This window comes from Cornus florida, unplaced genomic scaffold (genome assembly GCF_030987335.1).
Source record: "Cornus florida cultivar Cherokee Brave unplaced genomic scaffold, ASM3098733v1 CherokeeBrave_3.0.0_Hap2_Chr05, whole genome shotgun sequence".
NCBI classification, from domain to species: Eukaryota; Viridiplantae; Streptophyta; class Magnoliopsida; order Cornales; family Cornaceae; genus Cornus; species Cornus florida.
Window position 1 is genome coordinate 61,534,766 of NW_026775575.1, and position 21,339 is coordinate 61,556,104.

General features: G+C 33.6%; 1 long non-coding RNA gene and 1 other non-coding gene across 2 annotated transcripts; both read right to left on the reverse strand.

Moving 5' to 3' along the window:
- Nucleotides 1-574: 574 nt before the first annotated feature.
- On the reverse strand, nt 575-4,446 carry LOC132306616 (uncharacterized). The gene is made up of 3 exons (XR_009482057.1): nt 4,094-4,446; nt 1,293-2,389; nt 575-1,179 (listed from the first exon to the last, which is right to left on the reverse strand). It is a non-coding gene; the product is annotated as an uncharacterized LOC132306616 (long non-coding RNA).
- On the reverse strand, nt 2,738-2,809 carry TRNAC-GCA (transfer RNA cysteine (anticodon GCA)). The gene has a single exon. It is a non-coding gene; the product is annotated as a tRNA-Cys (tRNA).
- Nucleotides 4,447-21,339: the final 16,893 nt, after the last annotated feature.

Consider the following 21,339-nt stretch of genomic DNA (forward strand, 5'->3'; position numbering starts at 1 on the left):
AAATTTAAAGTCAAATCAGGGGTATTTTATTTTACCTGTCAATCAGTTTCCTCTTTCCTTTTCCTAAATGCATTTGTTCCAACCAGAACGTTTAGTACTCAAACATGAGATCTCAAAAAATATGTTTTCTTTTCCATCTCTTCTTTTCTTTCGATAAAACCAAAAACAAACAGCGTCTGTTTGGCAAACCGAAATGTCTCAGTAACATAAAATTTGTTACAATATTTTTGAAAGTAAAAAATATGAAAAATAAAAGACTAGCTAAAAAGATCTTCAATAATCGCTAGTGTTATTACTACAGTGCCGAAACAACCGAAAACACTAATTTTATATTTTCGATTTTGGCATCACATGGTACTATTCAAATCAGAACAAAAGTTATCAAACACATGTTCAGCAAAAGTTATCAAAACACGTTTTCGTATTTTGCTTTGTCGCCGGACACCATTCGCAACGAAAAAAACACAAAACAAAAAATATTTGCCAAACAGAGCCTGAATGTGTTATATTTTATTCATGGAACTCAAACTTATTAGAGAAGTAATAAGAAAGATATAAGACTTATTTGGTTCAATTTTATGAATATGGTTTTAAAAAGTAGCCCAAAGACAGACAAACAAGCATATTTGAACTCAAGATTTACAACATGGCCAACAAAAAAGAATTCTGATCAACAAAATAGTTAAACAATTGTGTTAACTGCATTTCAAAGAGAATCACAAGAGATAAAAGTCATTATTCTGTTGGTGGCCGCTGCTGGGAGCCAAACTGGGAGTACGCGGCGTATGCCAGCCTTGGATTTATTTCAATCATTAAAAGCATTCGGTTAAGGAATTCCGCCCAACTCCTCGGCTTTAAAATCATTTTCCTTTCAAGAATGCTCCCCCATCTTTGGGTTCATTTCATTTATTGACTCTTTCATTCTTGAGATTTGCTTCACTTCTGCATCTCCTCATGTCGCTGCTCAGCTATTTCAGCCCTCTTCCTGTCAGCCTCCATCACAACATCTGTGGACAAACGACTTGAAGATGAACTTGCAGCCCTTTCTCCACATCCAAATCCACGAGCAACGTTTTCTCTTCATACCGGGAGTGTCATGCACTGCTTCCTCATCGGTGTGGCTGGACTGTGAGCATCAGGATTGACAGATGCCTGTGATGACTTAGCCAGCATTTCCTCCTACATCAACTACAATCAGTTAAGACATCTAGCTAAAATACAAAATGGATTATGGTCACATAAAGTGCTTCCTAATGTAAATTCTTCGGAACAGTAGGGGAAAAAATACTTACTATTCAAAAACTGCATGTCCCTTTCATATCAAAAGCAATCAGATCGAAATTGAGAAGAGGGAATTAAACAATCCCAACAGGGTAATGAAATCCAATTGAATTCGAAATCCAATCAGACTACCACCTGATAAAAAATATTATTTAATATATAGCTTATATACAGTTTTCCAGTTAAATACTTAGATGATAATCAACCAGCATTTGCCCACAATAAAAGCTAGCAAAACCAACTTGAAAGAATTTCAGGAGCAACAATAGTACCAACTCGAGAACCATTTGCAGAACTCATGTATCAAATTTCTAAGTTCACACTAGCCACATCCAAATTCAACAATCCTACCAATAACACAAATGTGCAAAACAACGCCATTTCCAATTAACCCCAAAACAAATTTTCTTAATTGATTTTCATAACATACATATAATGCCCGAGCACCCTCATGTGTCCATCCAGACCCTACCTTGTAATGTGTTTGCTCGTATAGGGGAATGGAATGACCTGCCCCCTCATGATCACCTTTCTCCTGACTTTCTTCTTCCTTTGGCTGCAGCAAAAACCCAAGCAATGAATCAATATATCATTCTATGTTTGTAAGTAGAAAAAGAACTTAGTTGCTATTATATCTTCAAAAGCAAGTAGTAAAGAACTTAAGTATAAACTACTGCGATGTCCACCTAATTTTTTTCCCCTTAGTTTAGCCAATTTATCATGAAAGTAGAAGTGGGTAAAGTGACCTTGTGTTGATTGTCCTCTAAATCTAAGTTTTCTTCTTCCGTACGTAAACAAGGAATAAATCAATCAATCAAATTCCGGGAGGCTTCATGAAGTGTTTTCTTTAGGAGTTATACTTCCATTTGTCCATAATTCAAGAAAAATAAGTAAAAAAAATGAAAAACATTTTGATCATATCAAAATTGAGAGAGGCACCAATAAATTTAGTTCATCATGGCTAGGGACACTATTGCGATGTAATAACCTCTCTTCGAAATGCTGAACTTCTGCGATGTCCACCTATCACACATCTTCCAATCCTCGTCATTTACACCTTCAGGAGAGTGGCAGTGTGCGCTCTCAGTCAGCCTGTGGCCTGTGGTTACTGCACAAGTGTCAACAGATTTAAAGTATTTCTCTCTAAACTCTACTAGAACTTTAGTAAATATTCAACCAATTTAATTGTTTACTTACCGGGAAAAAAAAAAATATATATATATATATATATATATCAGAAGCATAATGATCACTTTCTGAAGAACCAAATCAGCATGTATACATATAATAACAGCAAATGTATAAAACATGTTATGAGATAAAAATCAAATAACAAAGTGCATCAATTGTCATGCTCTTTTTTTTTTTTTTGGGGGGGGGGGGGGGGGGGGTAAGTCATTCGTAATTTCATTTAAAATAAAATAAAATTTAAGTTAAAAATAAATAAATCAAATTGAGGGCCCTACCGGGTTCGAACCAGTGACCTCTTGATCTGCAGTCAAATGCTCTACCACTGAGCTAAGGACCCACTTCAATTGGCATGCTGTTGTTTCAGTGAGCTATTTTATTTCTTTATAGCATCTCATATTCCATGCCATTTAATGGTTAATTTTTTCACTTTTGCTGGATAAATAGTATCAGTAGTAGTGCCTCTGGATTTCCTTTTTCTTATTTCAAATTGTTGCATTTCTTTCTTATGTTCTTTTAGAGAACCTAATTTGTCTAAATTATTCAAGGCTCACTACAGTTCAGTATGCAGTTTGATCATTAATCCTGAGATCTAGCTAACTGTCTTAACAGTGATATGTGTTGTCAACCACAAATAATTCCAAAAAGTGATCTAAATGCAAATTCCAAGAATTCAAACCCTACACAATCAATTTCTAAATCAATTAATTAGAATACCGTTCAATTAATTTTGCAATTTATACCATAACAGCAAAATAATTGGTCTAGATAACAACTTTTGAGATATTAAGCATACCGGAGTCAAATAATAGCATTTTCCCAACAATCTGAAGGCACGTCATTCATACATTAGGAATAAACTTCTCATAATTGAAGAAATTACGTATTCTAAACCAACAAACAGACACAATTAGCGTCGTTTAGTAGGAAACACTTGAAATGATTCAACAAAGCAAGCAAATTAATACACCATTCAACCATTTATGCCTGCAATACCAAAACAATTAAAGTAGATCGGGAACTATCAACCAAAACAACTGTAATAGGAGATACACACACAAGTGACACAATTCCTATGTGGTTTAAAGCTAGTGTGTGTGTGTGTGTGCGCGCGCTCTACCTTGGGCTTATAAGAGAGAGGGGGATCCACCAAAGAGAATTGCTTCAACAGTAAACAAATAAACACAAAAATAAATAGCTTTCACGGCATTACAAACCTTTTATGACATCAATAAGCAGAAATACAAATGTACATCATTGTACAGCCACACTACAACCCCAAAAAGTTTAGTCTGAGACAGATATTAACACAACCAATTTCATTAAAACCACAATCCTCTTATTTGGGTCAATTTGTCAAACAGTTAGTGACCATGAGAGCATAAAGAAGTAAACTTGAATGAGGTCTGTGTGCCGTGTGTTCACACCAACTGAAACTCACAGAACAATTCGACTTGGTGAAGTAGAGGGGTTTAAGCTCTTCAAAAATATAGAACAACAAACAAAATATAAATGCAAAGTTGTGTTATTTGATTTCCCTACATTTTCTTTGCAACCAAACGGGAATATGAAAAACAGAGGAGAACCAAGATGACAATCCTGATATAGAGAGAGAATGTGTTACCCTGGAAAAATTTTAGGTGTGACATGTGGGTTTTGATGGGCATATCCCACTGTGGCAACGAGCGTATTATCAGGATATGGTAGAAGAAGATATATAGCCGGTCTCGTAGTCGTACCTCCTGACCCACCGATCACTGATCGGCCAAGGAACGGAGAGAGCTGGGCGAAGGAGATTAAGAAAGTGATGCACAACCTCTGCTACTTTAACTTTATGCGCACACCAAACGAGACGGAGAGAGAATCGCCAAGGATTTTTTTCACGGGGATTTCTTTCCCGCGCTTTTCTCAGTCCCAAAAGGCTCACTCCTCTCATAAAAATATCTATTTTTTTTTTTATTGAATTGGAACAATTATTTTTGTTTTGTAGAATAGGAGTGCCTTTTTAATAAATACAAATCACAGAATACAAATCACAGGTATAACAAATTCATCAGTATAAATCAACGAATCATTAAAAAAGGGTTATCAATAGGCCATACTCTAATTTACCATTATGATTCACTCCAAAAAGAATAATAATAAAATATCACATAAATTGGGAGTTTTTACTTGTTCATTCTCCCAATATGACATACTAAATATTCCTGAGAATTATATTACATTTTTATAAGAGTAACGAGGGTTCTTTCATGATAAGAGTTTTGAAGGTCTGATACACTTTTTTGAGATCTAAAAAAATCACTCATTTAATACGTTTTTTAATTTAGGATAAAGTACACTAACACCCCTTGAGGTTTGTTAAAAGAACACACAGATGAAACTTAGCATATTTTGGGACAATAACACCCCCTCAAGTTTCATATAGTTACCAAAGACACCCCAATGGTAATGAATTGACATTTTTACCCTTTGACTTTTATATTGACCTATTTAAAAATTGAAATTACCTTTCTAATCTTACTAACCCATTTCTTTCCTTCTCTCCTCTCTCCATTTCTCTTCCTTCATCCTTCCAATTTCTTTTTAATTTTTTTTATATAATATACACACACATATATATACACAGATACATACATACATATGTATTCACACATGCGGCGGTGACATAAATTGGAAGAGTTTGTTTATCCTTTGATTTTTCTTTGCCGTCTTTCTCAGGTTCGTTTTCTTCTTTGCCCATATATATATATGTATATGCGTGAAGGTTGAGAGGAAATATTCGAGAAATTTCTATATATTTATTATTAATTGATCAAGTAGAAAAGTCATGTAGCCATTGACTTAGCCAAAGCCAAAATATTCCAGAAATTTCAATCTATTAATTCCGAGGCACCTCAAACAATTAAGATATGTATGTATCTGTATATACAAATACATACATATATATATATATATCCATCATCCTTATCTAATCATCCTTTTGCAGTAAGATTGAAATTGGATCATACTCATACTTAAAGAAAAAGACCATAAATTGGATGAAAAATGCAGAGTTGTATTACCCATGATGCAGGGAATACTCTGTCAAATTGACATTAGATTGAACCTTTCGAGAATGAAAATTGGGAGCATATGCTTCATGGTCTTAAGATGCGGCGTGTATTGAACTTAATGATTTGACCTTTCAAGGGCAGTGAAGCTCTTTTTCCGACGTGCTCCTACGTAGCCACAAGCTACATGCAGCCAGACCGACAAAAGGTGGGCGAGGAGATCAGGGGAGATGAGTCAATTTGTGGCTGTGAGGGCAATTTAGTCTTTTAACTATATCTGATAGTTTATAATAAATCTGATTTTAATATTAAGGGGTAATTTCGTCTTTTTAGAATATTTAGGGCCTTGTTTGGTTGGAATTTCAGGAAGGGGGTTTCATTGTCCCAAAATAGGCTAAGTTTCATCTGTGTGTCCTTTTAATAAACATCAGGAGGTATTAGTGTACTTTACCCTTTAATTTATTAGTTAAAACGGAGAGCTCATGGTGAAAGAGTTATGTTTTATTCATTGCAAAAATGAGGGTACACATAGACATGAGTGGACTCCACCATATAAGATACCAAGCAAGCCACCATGAGTTAAAAGGCACTCAATACAACCGACTTGTTATGTATATATATATAATGGAAGTGGGGCCCACAATATATGTATGTCATCCATGACATCATCATATATAGCTTACATGGGAAGTTTTCATTTGTGGCTTCTTTGGGAAGCCAAGTGCAACACCTATATATATGGCATACATATGTACAGCGTGGGGGTGTGTTTATGAATAAAAAGCATTCTGCAATCTCTTTCTCTCTTTTCGTCATTCTCTCTCCCTCTCTTTTTCTTTCTCTCTCTCTCTCTATATATATATATACACTCTCACACATATTTATTACACGTTATCAGCACGAGCTATCCATCTGAGAGTTGAAGAAGAAATCTTTTTCTCCCTATTTCTTTCCCAACTATATATCTATTTTGTGATATTAGTTTTGATAGATTGGTGGGTTGGTTTGCTTCATCTTCTAAAAAATAATATTTCTGACTCCAAAGGGTAAAGAAATTTTAATTATGGATTATTGTTAGTAAAATAAAGTTGTTCACTTGAATGATATATATGCTTACACTATGGTCGGTTCTACCACTTTTATTATTTAATAATTTACTAATTATGGTCGGTCTTACCACCTTTATTATTTAATATTGTATGGCTGATTTTACCGCCTTTATTGTTTAATAATTTATTTATAATGACCGGATTGACCATTATTGTTGTTTAAATAATTTATATTATGTTATTATTTCATTTTAATTCCATTTTATTTATATGCTAAATTATATTTTTATATTGTTATCACATCTAGTTATTTTGAAAATGTCAAATTTGACAAAGCTGGAATTCGTGGCCCTGGATATTTCTGGCAAAAATTATTTATCTTGGATTCTGGATGCTCAGATCCATTTGGATGCCATGAGCTTTGGTGACACAATTAAAGAAAACAATGAGGCATCATTATAAGATAAAGCAAAGGCCGTGATTTTTCTCCAGCGCCATATTAGTGAGGAACTGAAAACTGAATATTTCACTGAAAGAGATCCACTTTGTTTGTGGAATAATTTGAAAGAAAGATATGATCATCAAAAAACAGTCATCCTCCCAAAGGCCAGGGCTGATTGGCTGCAACTGAGGTTGCAAGATTTTAAAACTGTGGCTGAATATAACTCTACTCTATTCAAAATCAGCTCTACATTGAGATTATGTGGTGATACTGTTACTGATGAACTTTTGCTAGAGAAAACATTCACCACATTTCACGCCTCGAATGTACTCTTGCAACAATAATATCGAGAGCATAGATTTAAAAAATATTCAGAGCTGATATCATGTTTGCTTGTGGCAGAGCAAAATAATGAACTTTTATTGAGAAACCACCAGTCCCGTCCAACTTGATCAACACCGATCCCTGAAACATATGTTGCCTCATCCCATGGTCGTGGACGCGGACATGGACGTGGTCGTGGTGGTAGAAATGAATATGGTCGTGGCAAAAACAACTACCACAATAATGAATATGGTCGTGGTAGAAATCATTATTATTATCGTGAAGGATATCAATCCTCACATTTTCGCAAACAGAGATCCACACCGTATCCTCAAAGGAAAGATCATAATGAAATGAGACAAGTAAAAGGGAAGAATGTGGCTCAACCTTCCAAGGCACACGATAATACTTGTTATCGGTGTGGCATGACAGGGCATTGGCAAAGTATATATCGTACACCTGAGCATCTGGCTAAACTTTACCAAGCCTCAATGAAAAAAAAGGGAAAACAAAAGGAAATGAATTTCCTTGATCATGATGAGCCAGTTGACACCACAAATCTGGAAATGAATTTCATTAATCATGATGAGCCAGTTAACATCACAAATCTGGATATTTTAGATTTTTTTGAGGACCGTGATGAAAGGATAAACTTCCTGATTGGTGATGGAAATATCCACACCAATTAATCTTATTTTCTTTTCATATTCTGTCTACTATGTTTTTATTTTCCTTATATTTTCCTTGTATTAAAGTTTTTATCCTCTAGTTTGTATTAAAGTTTATTTTGTTATAAAAGTTTCTTTTCTAATAAAGAAATTTACATGAATAGGAATGTATCTGACTAGTTCAAATATAAATAGAGAAGACATATGTCTTGCAGATAGTGGAATAACACATACAATCCTTCGAGATCAAAAATATTTTTCCCACTTAATTCTGTCAGATGCCAGTGTCAGTACCATATCAGGTCCCACCGACTTGATTGAAGGCTCTGGACGAGCCAACATCATTTTACCACATGGAACAAGATTACAAATCAATGATGCCTTATATTCTACAAGATCTCGGAGAAATTTGTTGAGTTTTAAAGACTTTCGTCGTAATGGGTATCATATTGAGACTGCAAATGAAAGAAATGTGGAATATCTCTACATTACTTCCATTACTTCAGGCAAGAAGCTGATATTAGAAAAACTCCCTGTTTTCTCTTCTAGATTATACTATACAACCATTAGAACAATTGAGTCAAATGTTGTGATCCATAAAAAATCTTGTGACCCAAAACTTTTTATGCTTTGGCATGATCGACTTGGTCACCCAGGGAGTACAATGATGCATCGAATTATTGAAAATTCACATGGTCACCCACTAAAGGATCAGAAAATCATCTTACTAAATAATCATCTATGCACCGCCTACTCACAAGGTAAGTTGATTATCAGACCATCCCCTTCAAAAGTCATTGTTGAGTCTCCTCAATTTTTACAACGAATTCATGGGGATATATGTGGGCCAATTTATCCACCCTTTGGACCATTTCGTTATTTTTATGGTCTTAATTGATACATCAACACGATGGTCACATATTTGTCTTCTTTCTACCTGTAATATTGCATTTGCTAAACTCCTTGCTCAAATTATCAAATTACGGGCACATTTTCCTGATTACCCAATTAAGACAATTCGTTTTGATAATGCCGCTGAATTTTCTTCTCAAGCTTTTGATGATTATTGCATGTCAGTTGGAATTAATGTTGAACATCATGTTGCACACACTCATAAACAAAATAGTATGACTGAATCTTTTATTAAAAGACTTCAGCTAATTGGTCGTCCTTTACTTATGCGAACAAAATTACCTGTTTTTGCCTAGGGTCATACCATATTACATGCTGCATCATTAGTTCGTATACGACCAACTGCTTATCATAAGTACTCACCATTGCAACTTATTTTTGGTCAACAACCGAATATCTCCTACATACGAGTTTTTGGTTGTGTTGTATATGTTCCAATTGCACCACTCCAACGTACTAAAATGAGTCCTCAATGTAGACTTGGAATTTATGTTGGTTTTGATTCTCCATCTATTATTAGATATCTTGAACCCCTGACAAGTGATGTCTTTAAAACACGATTTGCTGACTGTCATTTTGATGAGTTTGCTTTCCCACCATTAGAGGGAGAAAAGGCACAGCAGCAACGTGATCTTACTTGGAATGCCCTGGAATTGTCTCATTCTGATCCTCATACAAATCAATGTGAATGAGAAGTTCAAAGGATCATTCACTTGCAAAATGTTACAAATCAATTACCTGATGCATTTATTGATACAAAGAAAGTGATAAAATCACATATACCAGCTACAAATGTGCCAGCACAAATTGCTGTCCCTGAGGAACCTTCTGTCAGTAATGCAGCAAATACATCTAAAACACGCCTGAAGCGTGGTAGACCAGTCGGTGCAAAAGATATTGTTCCTCGTAAGAGGAAATCACAAAGAAAAGCTGGCACTCCTGAAGAAGCCACAAAAAAAGTAACAGATATTATTGATCAATCTTAGATAATAGCTTTTGATAACGCAGAGGCTCTTGATGAGTGGCTCTTGATGAGTCTCAGGTACCTAAAAATGATGAAATCATAAATATCGATGAGGCAAAAGCAACAAATGATGATATGGCCTTTGATGAGGCACATGCCCTTGATGAGGCAAAGGTACCTGAAAATGATGAGATCTCATTAAATTATGAAACGAGATGGAATAGAAATGAAATTGTTGTCGACAACATATTCTCACATCTCGTTGCTCTTGATATTGAAAATGAGGATCCGAAACCTCAAAACGTCGAAGAATGTCAACGAAGAAATAATTGGCCAAAATGGAAAGAAGCGATACAAGCAGAGCTAAATTCATTAGCTAAACGTGAAGTATTTGGACCAGTAGTCCAGACACCTGAGGGTGTTAATTCTGTTGGGTACAAATGTGTGTTTGTACAAAAGTGTAATCAGAAAAATGAAATTGTGAGATACAAAACCCGACTTGTAGCTCAAGGTTTCTCACAAAGACCTGGTATTGATTTTGAGGAAACATACTCCCCTATGATTGATGCAACTAGTTTTAGATTCATAATACACTTGGCAGTCACAGAAAGATTGCATATGCATCTAATGGACGTGGTTACAACATATTTATATGGATCACTAGATAGTAATATTTATATGAAAATCCCAAAAGGATTTAAAATGCCTGAAACAAAACTACGTAATATGCACTCAATAAAATTACAACGATCCTTATATGGATTGAAGCAATCTGGACGAATGTGGTATAATCACGTTAGCGATTACTTATTTAAAGAAGGGTATGTGAACAGGCATATTTGTCCATGCATTTTTATTAACAAATCAGAATCTGATTTTGTTATTGTTGCAATATATGTTGATGATCTGAACCATGTGGGAACATTGGACGAGATCGAAAAGACGACCAATTATTTAAAGAAAGAATTTGAAATAAAAGATCTCGGAAAAACAAAATTCTGCCTTGGGCTGCAGGTTGAACATTTTTCGAACGGTATTCTCATCCATCAATTAACTTATACAGAAAAGATTTTGAAACATTTTCATATGGATAAAGTCTATCCATTGAGCTCCCCAATAGTTGTCCGATCACTTGACATCAAGAAAGATCATTTTTGTCCTCGAGAAGATGATGAAGAACTCCTTGGTCCTGAAGTGCCCTATCTCAATGCGATTGGTGCTCTTTTGTATCTTGCAAATTGCACAAGACCTAATATAATTTTTCCAGTCAATTTATTAGCACGGTACAGTTCTGCACCAACTCGCAGACATTGGAATGGAATCAAGCACATACTACGATATCTTCGTGGCACAACTGATATGGGCTTGTTTTATTCGAAGGCACCAATTTCTCCATTAGTTGGATATGCAGATGCCGGCTATCTTTCTGATCCACATAAAGCTTATTCACAAACAGGATATATGTTTACCTGTGGCGGCACTGCTATATCATGGCGATCAATGAAACAGATAATGATTGCAACTTCTTCAAATCATTCTGAGATACTCGCAATTCATAAGGCAAGCAGGGAATGCATTTGGTTGAGATCAATGATCCAACATATTCGAACACCATGTGGTCTCTCATCAATAAAAGATAGCCCAACAGTATTATATGAAGATAATGTGGCATGCATTGCACAGATGAAAGAAGGATATATTAAAAGTGATAGGACCAAGCACATTTCACCAAAATTCTTTTATACACATGAACTCTAGAAAAAAGGTGATATTGATATTTAGAAGATACGTTCATGTGAAAATCTAGCAGATCTATTCACTAAAACGCTTCCAACTACAACCTTCAAGAAGTTGGTGCACAACATTAGAATGCGTCAACTAAAGGATCTTCAGGGTTGATCTAATGAGGGGGAGCAATTGATCAAAGAGGTATTGACATGCTGTACTCTTTTTCCTTCGTCCAGGTTTTGTCCCACTGGGTTTTCCTGGCAAGGTTTTAATGAGGCAGTTTTACTTTATACAATACCATTTTCAAATACATAAGAATACTGTACTCTTTTTCCTTCGCTAGGGTTTTGTCCCATTGGATTTTCCTTAGCAAAATTTTAACAAGGCATATTCTTAATGTAATATTGTGGACCCCAAAAGAGAATGTTATGTGTATATATATATAATGGAAGTGGGGCCCACAATATATGTATGTCATCCATGACATCATTATATATAGCTTACATGGAAAGTTTTCATTTGTGGCTTCTTTGGGAAGCCAAGTGCAACACCTATATATATGGCATACATATGTACTGCGTGGGGGTGTGTTTGTGAATAAAAAGCATTCTGCAATCTCTCTCTCTCTCTCTCTCTCTCTCTCTCTCTCTATATATATATATATATATATATATATATATATATATATATATATATATATATATACACACACACTCACTCACACATATTTATTATAGGACTAAAGTTATAAAATAGGCTTTCGAGCGGTTACATCAATTGTCTCAATGAATATAATTATTCTTAATATAAAATGAGCAACTGCTCGAGAGCCCAACCCAATACAACCGACTAAAGTTGTGTTCCCACCACATTTATGAGTAGTTGACATGTGTCCAACAATTTATAATTTTTCATGTAAAATTGATCTATAAAACTTGGCACTTTCAAAGAGCAATATTCAATCTCATGGTTTTACTAAGATCAATTTTGTAGTTGGTGTCTTACAGCAGAAATTTCTATATAGTGTAGATCATGCACTACGGTGAAAATTTTTTATTACATTTTATATTTTTAAATTAATATATATTTGTATTTATATATGCCCTTCAAATTTTGAAATTACTCTTACTGAAATTATAAAAAGATATATAAATCTTTATATAAATTTGTCCAACCTCATGTGAATTTCTCATCCCTGATTTGGATTACATAATCATCTACTGTGATACAAGCAAATACGTTACTTTATTCAAATTTTTCTTAAAAATTTCTCATATCACATAAATGTGGGTGCCCATAGCACTTCCGGTGAGGCACCTCCCTGTTCGCTGTCGCAAAGTTGTAGAATCCCACTTCCCAAACATCATTTGTGTTGGTAGGCTTTACAAAACATTGGGCCTTGGCACCAGCCCAGAAATTCGGACTTAGTTACCCATGGTTAAAATTGGACTTAGTTTCGGGCCAGGTGTGCTTTTATTACCAAGCTTTTTGGACCTCTAGCCCATATATCATATACGGTTTTAATTTTTTCAAAAGAACAAATTTTGAGTAATTATACTTTTACCTATAAAATTTTAAATAATTCAACTTTTACCTATTAACTCTTGAATATAATTATACTTTTTACTTTTCAAAATTTTGAATAATACTACTTTCACCAATAAAATTTTAAATAATTATACTTTTACCTATAAAATTTTGAATAATTATAATTTCACCTATTAATTTTTTAATAATTCTACTTTAACTTATAATTTTCAAATAATTCTATTTTTACCTATAAAATTTAGAATAACTATGCTTTTACCTAACAAATATTGAATAATTATACTTTTACCCATAAATTTTTTGATAATTCTACTTCAATCCTATAAATTTTTAATAATTCTACTTTAACATATATATTTTGAATAATTATACTTTTGACATATAAATTTTTTATAATCTAATTTTAACCTATAATTTTGAATAATTGTACTTTAACCTATAATTTTTTTTATAATTCTACTTTAACCTTTAAAATTTTCATTCATTCTACTATTGCCATAAAATTTTGAATAATTATAATTTTAATCTAAAAATTTATGAATAATTATATTTTTAACCATAAAATTTAGAATAATTTTACTTTTAACCTATAATTTTTGAATAATTATACTTTTACCTTTTAAAATTTTAATATATACTTTTAACCTATAAATTTTAAATAATTATAATTTTTGCACATAAATTTTGAATAATTCTACATTTAACCTATACTCTTTTATAATTCTACTTTTGTCCTATACATTTTAAATAATTATACTTTTCACCTATAAATTTTTATAATTATACTTTTTACCTATAAATATTGAATAATTATACTTTTAACCCATGAATTTTAATTAATTCTACTTTTAACCAATAAATTTTGAATAATTCTACTTTAAACCTAGGGGTGGCAATTCGGGTTCGCGTGTCATAATCGTGTCGTGTCAACTTAGGGGTATAACACTAAACATGTCAACCCGAACACGACACGATTAATAAACGTGTCACACATCCTAAACCCGAACACGACTCGTTTATTAAACGGATGACACGACACGACACGTGTAACCCATTTAATAAACGAGTCGTGTTAAGACACACCAGACACGACCTGTTTAACCGTTTAACCCGTTTATCCATTTAACATCATTTTCCTTTTCTTTTTCTTTTTTAAATTGGTAAATCTTATTAATATGCCATGTGAATGATTCAGATATATGAGTATGTACATCCAAACAAGATCCTAACTAATTTTATTGATTTTACATAAAGGTACATAAATTCGGAAGACTATAAAGGAGGGTTCGAAAAATCAGATATTGAGCAAATCTTGTCAAATGTAGAGTTCAATTTCAACAATTAGGCTTCACACTTTGCTTCTCTGGTTGTTGATGCAAGTGATCCTCTCTCTCTATAGAAATTCGAAAAGTGCTTGAACAGAATGAGGCCTGAAGCTGCACTCTCAGCAACAAAACTTGTTTTTCAGAGTGATGAAAGAGACACTCTCAAAAAGGTTACAACCCCATGCACCATCATCTTGACCACTAGCGACATCGTTGTACAGTCCTGTATCCCCGGCTACATGCAGAGGAAGATCAAGGGCGAAACCACGATTGAAATCATCGACACCCATCAGCAAGGTTTAGATAAAAAAAAATATTTAATTGATAACAAAGCCTAATAAACAATCAAACCCAGTAAATCAGCAATCAAGCAGATAGATCGATCCAATAAACAAAATCCAAACGAAAAACAGTGGATTCATTATTTCATTACATAAACCATGAATCTTAGATAGAGAATCTTAGATAGAGAGAGGAGGACCAAAACAATATTTAGATAAACCATAAATAATTATAGTATTTTACCTAAACAAGAAGATAGATCCACGTGAGTTCACTGAGTTGTAGAAGAATGGAGGATTTGAGAGAGAAAGGGAGTTGTCTTTTGTCTGAACTCTGAAGAGAAAAGAGGAGAGAGAGACTGAAGAGAAGAGAAAGAAAAATCCGCCGCTGCAATCTGCATAGTGAATCTAATGACTAAGGGGCTAAGGGCGTATAGTGATAGGGTTTCTTATGAGTTATGTATACTATGCAATGACCAAAATGTCCCTTATCATGTCAAAACAGGTTATACGGGTTATACGGGTTCACGGGTGACACATTTAATTAAACGGGTCAAAACGGGTTAAACCGGTTGAGTCATAAAACCCAAATACGACACGTTTAACTTAATGGGTTAATCGTGTCAATCCGTTTACAACAGGAACCCGTTTATAGTAAACCCATTACCCATTTAACTCGTATCGTGTACGTGTCGTGTTGGCGGGTCGTGTCGAATTTTGCCACCCCTATTTAAACCTATAAATTTTGAATAATTATACTTTTACCTATTAAATTTTTTACAATTTACTTTTACCTATTAATTTTGAATAATTATTCTTTTAACCTATCAATTTTGAATAATTATACTTCGAACCTATAAATTTTGAATAATTATACTTTTAACCTATATATTTTAAATAATTATACCTTTGACCTATAAATTTTTATAATTATACTTTTAGCCTACTAATATTAAATAATTATACTTTTATCCATAAATTTTGAATAATTCTACTTTTAACCATAATTTTTTATAATTCTACTTTTAGCCTATAAATTTTGAATAATTATACTTTTAACCTATAATTTAAGAATAATTATATTATCAAAATAAAAATTTTGAATAATTATACTTTTAAGCCATAAATTGTTAATAATTCTACTTTTAACCTATAAATTTTGAATAATTATATTTTTAAGCCTTAAAATTTTTATAATTCTACTATTAACCTATTAGTTTTGAATAATTATACTTTTACCCATAATGTTTTTATAATTCTTCTTTTAGCCTATAAATTTTTAGTAATCATATTTTAACCTATATACTTTTACCTATAAATTTTGAATAATTCTACTTTTTACCAATAAATTTTACATAATTATACTTATAACTTATAAATATTGAATAATTCTTCCTACAAATTTTATATAATTATACTTTTTTACCTATAAATTTTGAATGATTATACTTTTATAATATATATTTTTGAATAATTAAAAATAAATAAAAATAATTTTTAATTATTATAAAATATTTTAAAAAATTAATAATAAAAAAATTGATAATTAATATTTCCACGGATCATAACGGGTTGACCCTATACATTTTTTATCCGCCCATTTTCAACCCGTTTAGAACAGGTCGAATATAGGTCTTGACCCCCCCAACTCAGTCCAAACCCAGCCCAACCCGCCCATTTGCCACCCCTAACTTTTACCTATAAAATTTTGAGTAATTATACTTTTACCTATAATTTTTTTAATAATTCTACTTTTACGTATAAAATTTTTTGAATAGTTATAATTTTACCTATAAATTTTTTAATAATTACTTTTACTTATAAAATTTTGAGTAAACGGGTCGTGACAAAGTTTGACCCGACCCGCCAACACGACACGAGTTAAATGGGTTTGGGTAGTAAACGGGTCAACACGATTAACCCGTTTAGTTAATCATATCGTGTTTAGGTTAAGGGGTTCAACTCATGTAACACATTAATACCCGTTTAAATATACGTGTCATAAGCAAATTTCTATTTAAGTTCCAAAATAGCTATCTAAACTTGTATTTTATAATTTATTCTTTTATAAATTAGAGATTATTTAGTTGGTACTCACACACACATGCCTCCACCAAGACTCAAACCCCTAACCTCTCTTTGAGGGGCTTGGTACCGCTAACAGGTCATTAAACGGGTTACCCGTTTAATAAACAGATCGGGTTAGTATTGAGGGTTCCTAACACGATTATTAAATGGGTCGTGTTCAAGTTGAGTTATTTAGTAGAATACCCTTAGATCGACACGACACGATTACGACCCGCGAACACGAATTGCCAACTTTAACTTTTACCTATAAATTTTTTTTATAATTCTACTTTTTAGCTATAAAATTTTGAGTAATTATAGAAATGCTCCCACAACTTTTATCTTTTACCCCCTCATTTGTTTTCTTTTTCTCACTCATGTCTACACACAAATAAGCTGCCAAAAACTATATCATTCGCTCTCTCCCTCCACCGTCCACGACTCTTTGTCCATTGAACAACTTAAATAATTTTATTTTATTATTATTTTTTTTTTGTTCTTCGCATTGACAATCACTGGCGAATCCAGCGTAAGTGCGATACCCCTCGGATCCGAGACACGGGTTGATCAGGCCCAAGCCCAAACCCAAGGGAATATCAAACAATTAATATTTTATAATGAACACGGAATACAAAATAAATTAAGAAATGAAATTAAAGCTGGAAGGAACTAAAAATAGAATCCGTAAAATATTATAATTATTAAAATCCATCAAACCCAAACTCCAAAACTCCATCAGTTTACAACTTGGAAATCCATCTCTAGTGGACCCCTATTAAACATCCAAACGGAAGATAGAACAACTGTAATAAACGTCCAGAAATAAAACTATAGAGAGAGCCCTACATCGTCGGAAGAGTGAATAGAGACCTCTGCTCAGCACGAACACGTCTAAGCCTGGAACTGTCGTGTACCTGAAAAATAGAAGTGGGTCAGGCCCACGCGCAAGTTCTATACTATTACAATCCAAACAGAGGCCCAATACGCATGTACATCCTAAACAATTCAACAATAACTAATAGTCCGTAAATATATATATAGTCACACTAAAGGACTCTCACTGGACTACAGGCCGATCTCAACCTGAATAGAGGTAACATGCTAAAACGCACACGAAGTGGGCATATGTACCTATACCTAAACAGGGTACACCTCCAACCATCGTAGCCAGCTACACATCCCGATGCATATACGCTCCCTAGCCATCGGTCCTGAGGCTCAAGCTCATACCGAGGCACCATAACAGTACATATATAAAATCCATCCAAAATCCCTGGTATTGCCGCTCAACAAGTAGTTGCCATGACAATACAAATCCACGGGACTTAACTTTTAGTTAATTCCATCCTTATTCCAAGTAGGTGGGTAATGGTATTGTTTTAAAAACCAAACCCATCCTTAGTATGCCACCGTCCCATACCGGTGCCTACTTTCCAATCCTCCAGTAGTTAATAATACCAATAAATCAAGTATATATCAACTAAATTCCAACATCGAACATTCAATGTTAGTAGTGATAAAATAAGCATTGATAAACAGGGTCACAACAACAACATATACATACCCAATTTAAGTTGTTCCCTTTAGTCTGATATAAAGACAGAATTAATTAAAACTTCCATTTAACACCTTACAAATGACATACAGATATGTAGGGTATGTATCACAAAATCCTAACCTCCACTGTTGATACTAACTGTGATAATGTAAGCATCAAAACAATATTCACAGTATGTATGTAGACATGCTCAAATTATAGTGTTCCACAAAACCGATCTAGTGTTAAACTCAAATCCTCCTAGTATTTAAGTTCCAACAGTTGCTATTACAGAAGTTAAGATAGCTATCATTTAGACCCATCCTTCCAATAATTTATACTAGCAGTGGTAAGGAAAAACGTGAACCACAGAACCATAATGCATCCATAAACATGCTTAGTCTAGGTTGAACAAGCATACAACACTACTGTAACTACCAGTTTTATAGCAAAACAGATATCATTTTAGTTTGGTTTAATCTTCATTAATCCTGAAATCATTTAAGAGTACAAAGAGTATGAAGCCTAAGGGAAAGAGTAAGGATAGAATCTTGCCTCAGAAACTTTTGTTCAAAGTTTCAACGTCGTCTTCTTAAAAAAAATCCCGGCGAGTTCCAAAACCCGGTTACTATTCACGGGTACGAAACACTATTCTGGAACTCAAAATCTGATCTCCACCGTTCAGATTGTGCGACACTGAGTCATGAACCTTTCCTCCAAATTTCAGCTCGATCGGACCACGGACAAAGCAGGATCGGATGTTTGATGAAATCTGGGCAGAATGGAAAAAAAAAACCTGTGCGACCCAATTACTGTTCACGAGTACGAATCGCTATTCTCGAGGTCAAACTCTGATCTTCACCGTTCAGATTGTGCGTCACTGAGTCGTGAACCTCTCCTCCAAAATTCAGCTTGATCGGACCACGGACAAAGCGGAATCGGATGTTTGATGAAATCTGGGCAGAATGGAAAAAAACCTGTGCGACCCAGTTACTGTTCATGAGTACGAATCACTGTTCCCGAGGTTAAACTTTGATCTCCACCGTTCAGATTGTGCGTCACTGAGTCATGAACCTTTCCTCCAAAATTCAGCTCTATCGGACCACGAACGAAGCGGGATCGGTGTTTTGATCAAACCTTGGCAGAATGTGAAAAACTGCGTTTTTCCTTCTCCAATTCCACAAAACGTGTGCTTTGTTTAAAAAAAACCCTACACAGGCGTCTACCTTATACTTATAGAGTTTTCCTAAACCCTAGATTCATTTAAGTCCAACTCACAATCCTAACCGGCCCATCCAATTAACGTAGAAACCTACGACAGTTATAATATAAAATCCTAATTTATACTGTAATTAAAACCCTAGTTAGATGTATTTACCTAATTACCCTATTCACCATTAAATACTTAACAAATAATCTAATTGAACAAAATAATAATTAGTAAACCCAATTAAACCAAATAAGACACACATAAAATAAGACACACATAGAATAATTAAACCAATTACACTTAAACCATTAATGCCAATTAAATAATTAAAACACTAACAAGTAATTCCAATCAAATAACTAAATCAATTACACTTAAACCATTAATGCCAATTAAATAATTAAAACACTAACAAGTAATTCCAATCAAATAACTAAAAATAAATATCATTTAAATAAATTAAATCACCACAAAAGAAATAAATTAAATCACCACAAAAGAAAACAATTAAACACCTAATAAAAAAAATAATGACACATAATCAAATAAAATGCACTTAAATAATAAATTAAATATCATTAACTACCAGGAATATCCTTTTTAAAATTAGGGGTATTACAGTAAGGCTGGGCTGGGCTCCAGCCCATCCTAAAAAAAAAAAAAATTATTACTATGGGTATTTTTAGCCCAGCCCAAAAAAAAAATTTATTATTAATATTAGCTCACCCAAATAAGCCCAAGTCAGCTAAGCCACAATACTAAAATAAAGGCCCAAGCCTAACAAGCCCTATTAATGATGACTATTAGGATATAAAGTAAAACATATTTTGAGATAAATTTATTGTAGAGGCAGTTATGAAATTATATATATAGAATAAATTGTTAGAAAGGTGTGTGAATGTAACTTGTCTACAACGTGTCTATGTATATCACATTAGACTACAATATGTGAATATCAATTATATGTTGGTTGCAACAAGAATATTCTAGTATGAAAGGTTGTGTCGATTCAGGTAAGGTGATGTTTTAGGAGTGGTTATAACCAATAGATGTAACTAATCTAAACCATTGCATCTCAAATGAACAGACACATCTAATAACAATAGGACACCACTTTGATTATAACCAACCATTGCAACCTATTGGAAATGGTTGTGCCTGTTAACAAAGAGACACCATCTTATCTATAAATACCCACCATTGGTTGCCATTTAGGTGTGTAATTGATTATTCTCTCCCTCTCTCAAGATGAACCCAACCCAAGTGGGTGTGGGTTTAAGCCATGGTCAAGCGGTTTAAGTCACTTAGGCCTAAAACCAATTTCATTGAGCCATATTAAATTTGATTCGAGCCATTTGGTTCGGATTGCACCCAATTCATTTTTTATATAATATAGATACATTTTTGAGTCAGAGAGAGTATTACACGGAGAAGATTCGCCGTATTCACGAGTTTATAGTGCTGCTACTGGTAGATGTAGACTGTTGTATCCTGGGAGATAGATGCCACTGAGTTCGTTAGCACCATAGCGGGGTGAATCTGTCTTAAGGACATAGTATCCAATACTAGCCTCGGTTCAGGTTCTTTATTTATTATTATTATTTTATTGCTTTATTTTGCATATTTAATTAAATATAGAGTTGCATATTTAATTAATGATTTTTTAGCATATTGTTAATTATCTCATGACATACTAGTATAAGGTTTGTTATATCTTAAATGTCACATGAAACATATATTTTACCAACAATCTTAAGACAGA